The 7,500-nt window shown below is 40.7% G+C and overlaps 2 protein-coding genes and 1 pseudogene across 2 annotated transcripts in view; 1 reads left to right on the top strand and 2 right to left on the bottom strand.

Moving 5' to 3' along the window:
• The window catches only part of LOC137988531 (uncharacterized), a gene marked incomplete at its 5' end in the record, with an annotated part of 670,231 nt that overhangs the window by 280,350 nt on the left and 382,381 nt on the right, over positions 1-7,500 (bottom strand). The window lies entirely within an intron of this gene.
• The window catches only part of LOC137988488 (protein still life, isoforms C/SIF type 2-like), a 74,751-nt gene that overhangs the window by 54,969 nt on the left and 12,282 nt on the right, over positions 1-7,500 (top strand). The window lies entirely within an intron of this gene.
• On the bottom strand, positions 5,239-6,380 carry LOC137988490 (G-protein coupled receptor 157-like; annotated as a pseudogene).

Genomic DNA, 7,500 nt, shown 5'->3' on the forward strand with positions numbered 1-7,500 from the left:
AGTTTGTGAATTCCAAGAAACCTAGAAAGGTTGAAAACATATCCAAAGTCTTCTCAAAGCTGGTTCTGCAAGGAAAATTGACAGCCGCAATGAAACTCCTAGATAACGAGAGCTCGTCCGGTCTGCTCGATCTATCGCCAGATGTCCTGCAAGGGCTACAGGACAAGCACCCAGAGGCAGCTGATATCGCAGAGCAGAGTTTGTTACACGGCCCAATTGATTATATTCCGCCAAATGCTTGTGACCTCATAGACGAGAATCGATCTACAACTCAGCAAGTAAAACCAAGGGCTCAGCCGGACAATCGGGAATGGACGCAGAGCTGTATAAGAGAATCCTGTGCTCTAAGAACTTTAAGACTGAGGGTAAAATTCTGAGAGAAGAGTTAGCCGTTATCACAAGAAATCTGCGAAGGAAATTGTACCACCCATCCTTACTTGAAGCGTTTACGTCCTGCAGGCTTATCCCGCTCGATAAGAATCCGGGAATCAGACCAATTGGCGTTGGAGAGGTACTAAGGAGAATAGTGGGGAAAACGGTCAGCGGTTTCTTAAAGGAGGAAATAAAAGAAGCGGCAGGTCCCTTACAAGTCTGCGCTGGTCATAACGCAGGAGCGGAGGCTGCGATCCACGCAATGAGTCAAGTGTTTGTTGAAGAAGGAACAGATGGAATGTTGTTAATTGATGCTAGTAACGCTTTTAACCAAATGAATAGGTCAGTGGCTTTACACAATATCTAGATCATGTGCAAAGAAATGGCGCTCTATGTTATTAACACGTATAGAAGCCCATCTAGACTGTTTATCTGCGGGGTAGGTGAAATACTTTCTCGAGAAGGCACCACACAAGGAGATCCGCTAGCGATGCCATGGTATGCACTTAATACATCTATAATGATTCAGAAATTGAGGGACCACTGCCCTTTCGTTTAACAGGTGTGGCTTGCACACGACTCAGCTGGAGGAGGGAGTATTGTGCAGTTGTATAACTGGTACAAGCATTTGAGTAAGGAAGGACAAAAGTTTGGATACTTTGTGAATGGGTCAAAGAGCTGGCTTATTGTGAAGTCTGGGGAACTTGCAAAGGAAGCAAAGAGGGTGTTTGGAGAGGAAGTCAACATAACGACTGAAGGTCAGCGCCATCTGGGAGCAGTTATTGCGTCGCAAGAATACAAATATCAGTATTGTGAGGAGAAGGTTTGTGCATGGAAAGAGGAAATCGAACGTCTCTCTGAAATAGCGAAGAGCCAGCCTCATGCGGTGTACATTGCTTTCACAAAAGGCTGCAAGTCGAAGTTCACCTACTTCATGTGCTCGATAGGATCATTCGAAGATTATGTCGACCCAATCCAGGAGGTGATTGAGGATTTACTACTTCCAACTTTGTTCGGTCAATCAGAGCCTCTCCCTAACGAGGTGCGCAGACTTGCTACTTTAGCAACGGGTCAAGGGGGTTTAGGCATTCCTGATCTGAGATCCGAGGCACCGCAGCAGTTTGCTGCCTCGAGACTATTAACCACCGCGCACGAAGATTCTATTACATTACAGAGTTCCATCATGGTGCCAGGAGAAAGATCTATGGAGGAGCTAAAGAGGCATCAACAATCACTTAAGAGAGCAAGTGCCAAAGAGAAAATGGATAGCATCGATTCAAGCCTCTCCCCAGACCTGCTGCGACTGGTCAATCAATCGAGAGACAAGGGCGCAAGTTCTTGGCTGAATGCGATGCCCCTCGCAGACCAGGGTTTAGCCCTGAACAAGCAAGAGTTCAGAGACTCGCTACGCTTGCGTTATGACCTGCCTCTAGTCGATCTACCAAGTCATTGCATATGTGGGGATAAATTCACCGTTGGCCACGCCCTCTCTTGTAAAAAGGGGGGGGGGGGGGGGTTTGAAGCGCAGAGACATGATGGTGTAGGGAACTTGTTAACGACATTCATCGACAAGATCTGCAATAATGTCGAAATCGAACCACGCCTTCAACCCCTGGACAACGAGCGATTTCATTTGAGGAGCGCTGTTACAAGTTCTGAGGCAAGGTTGGACATCAAAGCGGGAGGGTTCTGGGCAAGAGGAGTTACGGCATTTTTTGATGTCAGAGTTACGCACGTCAACTCCAAGTGTTACCAGAGCAAGCCAACATCGGAAGTGTTCAAGGAGCAAGAAGAAGAGAAGAAGCGCAAGTACCAGCAGCGGGTGTTAGATGTAGAAATGGCTCGTTTACGCCTTTAGTGTTTGGAACCAATGGCGGAATGGGAAATGAGTGTCAGCGGTTCTTAAAGCATCTCACAGACAAGATAGCTCAGAAAGATACCGAGCCTTATCATATTGTAATCACTTGGCTCAGGACACAGATTTCGTTTGAACTCTTAAGATCGGTACATGCATGCGTTAGAGGTTCGCGAACGCCGTTTCGTAGCAAGATAGAGCAATTATTAGACTGTAAAATAAATGTAACTAGTGCGGATATTTGAGATATACGGTCTATATGCTTTTATACTCGGGGCGTTTTATGGACACTGGTTTCGCCGTCATTCGTATAATTCGATTGTATGATTTTAATATCTCTGCATCATGGAATTCGTAATTTTATAGAATTTTGAATTTTTGAATTTCTTTAATGTAAGTAAGTGAAATAAATAAAGTTGCTATTATTATTATTATTATTATTATTATTATTACTAGGGAATAGTTTTTTTAGATTTGTGATTGTTTTATATACTTATAGATATATTTTTAAACAGTTTTATTCGAATTAAAAATAAAGTTATTTATATTAATACTAATAATAACAATAACATGTGCATATATATATATATTTTTTGTTTTTGTTTGCTTGTGTAAATGAAGAATGAACTTAAACTGTTTTTTTATAATTATTATTATTATTATTATTATTATTATTATTAAACATGTGTATGTCTTAATTTACTTGAAAGGCTCAAACTGCTGAGATTCATAGGGATAGGTAGTTTTTTCATTTTAAAAACTTCTTCTTGAGATGAAGTCTCAACAGTTGTCCTTGCTTTTAACACACCTCTGGCTATTTTTACAAAACTAGTTTCGTCCGATCTCGGCCCTCTTCAGTTGTAAGCCGTTTCTGTCTTCAAATTTAAAGATCGAAACTGTTTAAAACTGAAGAGGTCCGAGATCGGACGAAACTAGTTTTGTAAAAATAGCCAGAGGTGTCTTAAAAGAGGGGTCAACTGTTGAGACTTGCTCTCAAGAAGAAGTTTTTAAAGTGTTTTTTAGTAAAGCTTTTCTCGCTTTAACAGAAGAAATTTCACGAACATTTTTTTCAAACCAAATAGCTTTGTATCATGGAGACACGCAAGGTGTCAATTCGGAAATTCAAAATGCTGTATTTTCCAAACGAAATACGTCACGGAACTCGAAACTTAAAAAATGATTTATTTCTAGGTCATCTTCAATCTCCTTTGGGGGTTCACGTGTTGTATCATCTCTACTCAACACCTATTAAAATCTCCATTTAATTCCACGCATGAACCGTCGTTAAATTACTGCAAGATGATAATTGACACCTTCCCCTCGGCAGCATTTCTACCTTTTAGATAAACTAGTCAGTAAGTAACAACATTTACTTGTCAATTTTATGGTCGTATCAAGACAGTCAGACAATCAAATGTCCCTTATACTGGTGAGTCAGTCGGGTACAGCAGCTCAACTTCACTCAACCAGCCCCTTCAGTCAAACAAGCAGCTAAACAAGTCTCTATTTCGTATCGCGTTTGCGGCAAACGCGAGACTAGGAAGACTGAATATTTGCGTTTTTTCAAACATCGTGAAAACTTGTTCGAGTTTAATTCATTTCTTGTACGATCTGCAAGAGCTTGTCGTCTCGCCTTTTAACGCAAAACAACATGCTAAATCTCTCGAGTACCGTTTATACAAGTCCGTTAGTGAGTTACTCTTTTGGGTAGTCAGTCCTAGTGCGTTTGTTATTTGACCGTCTTCATTCAGCGGTACTTTGACAAATGCAAAATTTGCAGTTATTCTACGCTATAGATAACAATGAAATTTCGCAGTTTGAAAGGCACTTACTATATAATACAGAAAAAATTTTTCGCATTGATTGAAATGTCATTAACGGCGAAGTAGTAACTCAATAACAAAATACAGAGGAATAATATGTCGCAGTTATTGACATTTAAGTAACGGCGAAGTAGTCAAACGTAATAATGGCATGGAGGGAATATTTCGCAGTTAATGAAATTTCGTAAACGGCGGAGTAGTCAATCACCATAATATGTAGATAAATAGAACTGCATAATTTTCATTTATATATATTCCCTTCATTCAGTGAAACACTGAAATAAGAGACGCACAATAGCCCCTGTGTTGGATGACACAAACAATGGAACTATCATAAGCTTTTAAGTTTGTGACTGTTATGTTCGTCTCCAGAACTTGTTTGCAAACGACGGGGATTCAGCGTCACCTCACCCGTGAAAACGAATGAATCAAAAATATTGTTGCTATGCAAATCAGCCATCCTGATCACTTTGATTGGGATGATTAATTTTCTTACCCCTTTTCAGTTGTACAACTAACCGTTTTCCCCTTTTCACCGTTTAGACACCAGAGGCTGCCTTCAGTGGTTTATGCCGAGTTATGGATCATTCGTTTTCAATCTGGAATTTTTTGGCTGGTTTTACGCATCCGCCTTAATCGCCACTATAACTTTACACTTGCTTTGTTTCATTCATTACAGTAAAGGATTGTTGTTGGACAATTGGTACCTAACGTGGCCCACAAAATTATTTCGTGTGACAGTATTTTCGACTTAAACGTGTGACCGATGTCTGATCGGCCACTTCCGGTATTCGTCGCATCCTAATATTGTCGCCAGGGAAATTTTCTCCATTCGGCAAAGCACATCGATGAAGGAAAGAGTATCAAGGGGACTCAAGAACAAAAAAGACTTTTTGGCAATAGTCATTACTCTTTTGGGGTAATGACATGCAATCTTTTGTATACGGGATCAATGCGGAAGGAGAGTTTTAAATCACGCATTTATTTAGCCATGCAGTGTTCGTTTGTAAAGGCTTGCAAATTGTTTTGCCTTGTAGTCAACAAGGTATCATCCACCGAGAAATTAAAGCGTTTATATGAGTATTTACCTTTTAGAACTCAACAGTTGCTCAGTATTGAGGGGAGATTTTATGGCTAGAAACTGTAAACAAGTGAGAATGAATCCCGCTTACCTCTTCGCGAATGTGGCTGTTACGAGTTCGAATGTTTTGAGGAAAGGTAGTTTGCAAACTAAACTGAACGCAGGGTTGTCGGAACAACAACAAGAAGATTTATTCCAAAATGAACGTAGTTTCCACGAAGTAAGACTCTTAACAACACGTACTCGATAAACTTACACGGCCTCCGCCAACTTGAATAAACACTGCTTCTGTCACACTTGACTAAACACGGCCAACGCCAACTCTCTTCGCTTGTGAAAAACTAGTTAAAAAAACACTCCGCTTGGAGTCGTCTACTTATATACTCTCACAATAAGCTTCTAGAACTTTCTAAAATAGTAATCAATCTAATTATAGAAAGATTACAAAATACACCGATTTAGAAACGCTTACGCACGAACCTAAAAATAAACAAACTACGAACTCTCGCGAAGCCTCTAGAAAGTAACGCTAGTCACGCAATGCTATTTTTCGAAACAGTGGCACTTGAGCAAGGTATAGATTAGAAAACTAGAACTATTATAAACATGGAAATTTCCCAAAGTTTGCCTGTTATTAGCATCCAAAATATGATGGTAGTATTGCTCTCCTCACTATTTTGAACTCGAATCCAACACCAAGCCGAGCTGTAAATGTCACGGTCATTTCCCGGGACATCTCTTTCCAGCGCTATGCAATCAATAAGAAGAGGAATGCGCCAACCTGTGAAATGAAAACCGTAGAACATTGTCTTGGCAAGCCGGAGCCGTTGTCTTGCTACCGTCAGGTATAAGAATTCGGCCAAGAATGTAGTCCAGAAAAATGACCATAAATTGGCAGGGAGAATTTGTGTTTGGAGGAAGCCAAGGTTCCAAACAGATAAGAACCAACTGTTACACAATCAGCTATTGAAATGTAAACCAGTATTTTTCTGGACGTTGATCTAATGTCCTTCCAAATAATGTAGGTAATAATAATGACTGAAGCTCCGAACAACGACAGCGCTGAAAATACAGTCACCAACTTGTGTTTCCATACACTCCGAAACCGAGCGTGGTTGGTTTTTCGGTTGTGTCCATGCTGGATCTGCCGAAGATGGTATTCTTGTCCTCTTATGCATCTCAAAAAAGAAAATAGACGGTGATTTTGCTTCAAGATAGTCGATATTCAGCGTTTTTAAACACAACGAGATTCCACTATCACGAGATGAAACGTGAGAAGTTCTTTAAAATCTTATGACATGCGCAAGGTCAAATATAATTGCATTGAGTTTGCGCGCAGACGGATATCCTTATCATGTGACCAGGGTGTTCGCAAGTTTCTATATATTTTCACGTAGTCTTTTGTCAATTGGCCAGCCTGGGGCTGTTATCAAGACAAAAAGCTGCGACGTGAAGGCAATGTTACTGTCCGATTGTTTGAAAATGACAATGGAATAGTTCCACAGACTTCTCGCTGCACCTCCAGTTACGGCCACTCAGCTGTTGCGTGACTAATGTGACACCTTTTTTCATAACTTTGTTGGGGGTTAATTGCTACCAGATTTTTTAGGGCACAAGCAGCAAAAAAAACGGAAGTTAGCACTTCAAAATGCGCTTTAATCCTGAGCACATGTTCAACGCTTTTTATTTCCGTTTTCTATCGGATAGCGGAACCAAGCACTTTTGATAAGTTAAACTTCCAGAGAAAATGTGTTACCTTCAAGAAATATACCGATTCGAAAGCCGTATTTCTTCACCTCAAATTTCAGGGTTTTTTCCAACACGAGTCGCCTTCGCTTAAATTGCAATTGTGATTCACTCCTGTCTTTCTGTGCTCAGCAAACCACCTCCCTTCTCTCCCTTGCCGGTAAAAAAGGTACTTGAAGTCTAGCAAGTGCTAAGGCGTATGGACACCAAAGCTGAAATTGCTTTTTGGGGGAGACGATAGGTCCTTTGCCACTAGACATTTCTGTAGGCTTGATCGAGGCGTGAACAGCGAGCGATGAAGTCATTACAAAGACATAAGAAAGCAATTTAACATGTTTGTTTGCATACAGCTCTAGACTTTCAAAAATTGGTTGTGCTAACTCTAGCTTTAGGTGCTGACTTGCGAATCTTAATGCAATCGCTTCTGCTTTCAATATCCTGCATATGGCCTTACAAGGCGACCCCGAGGTATCTGCCAGTGAGCGTGCGCACTGGTAATTAAGTTACCGTATTTATTCGATTAAGCGCCCAGGGCGCTTATTTAATTTTTGGACTTTAAGGGTGGGCGCTTATTCGAGGCTGGGCGGTTATTAAATGTTCACCATTTCAGTAAGTAAAACGTT

This window comes from Montipora foliosa, unplaced genomic scaffold (genome assembly GCF_036669935.1).
Source record: "Montipora foliosa isolate CH-2021 unplaced genomic scaffold, ASM3666993v2 scaffold_420, whole genome shotgun sequence".
In the NCBI taxonomy this organism is placed as follows: Eukaryota; Metazoa; Cnidaria; class Anthozoa; order Scleractinia; family Acroporidae; genus Montipora; species Montipora foliosa.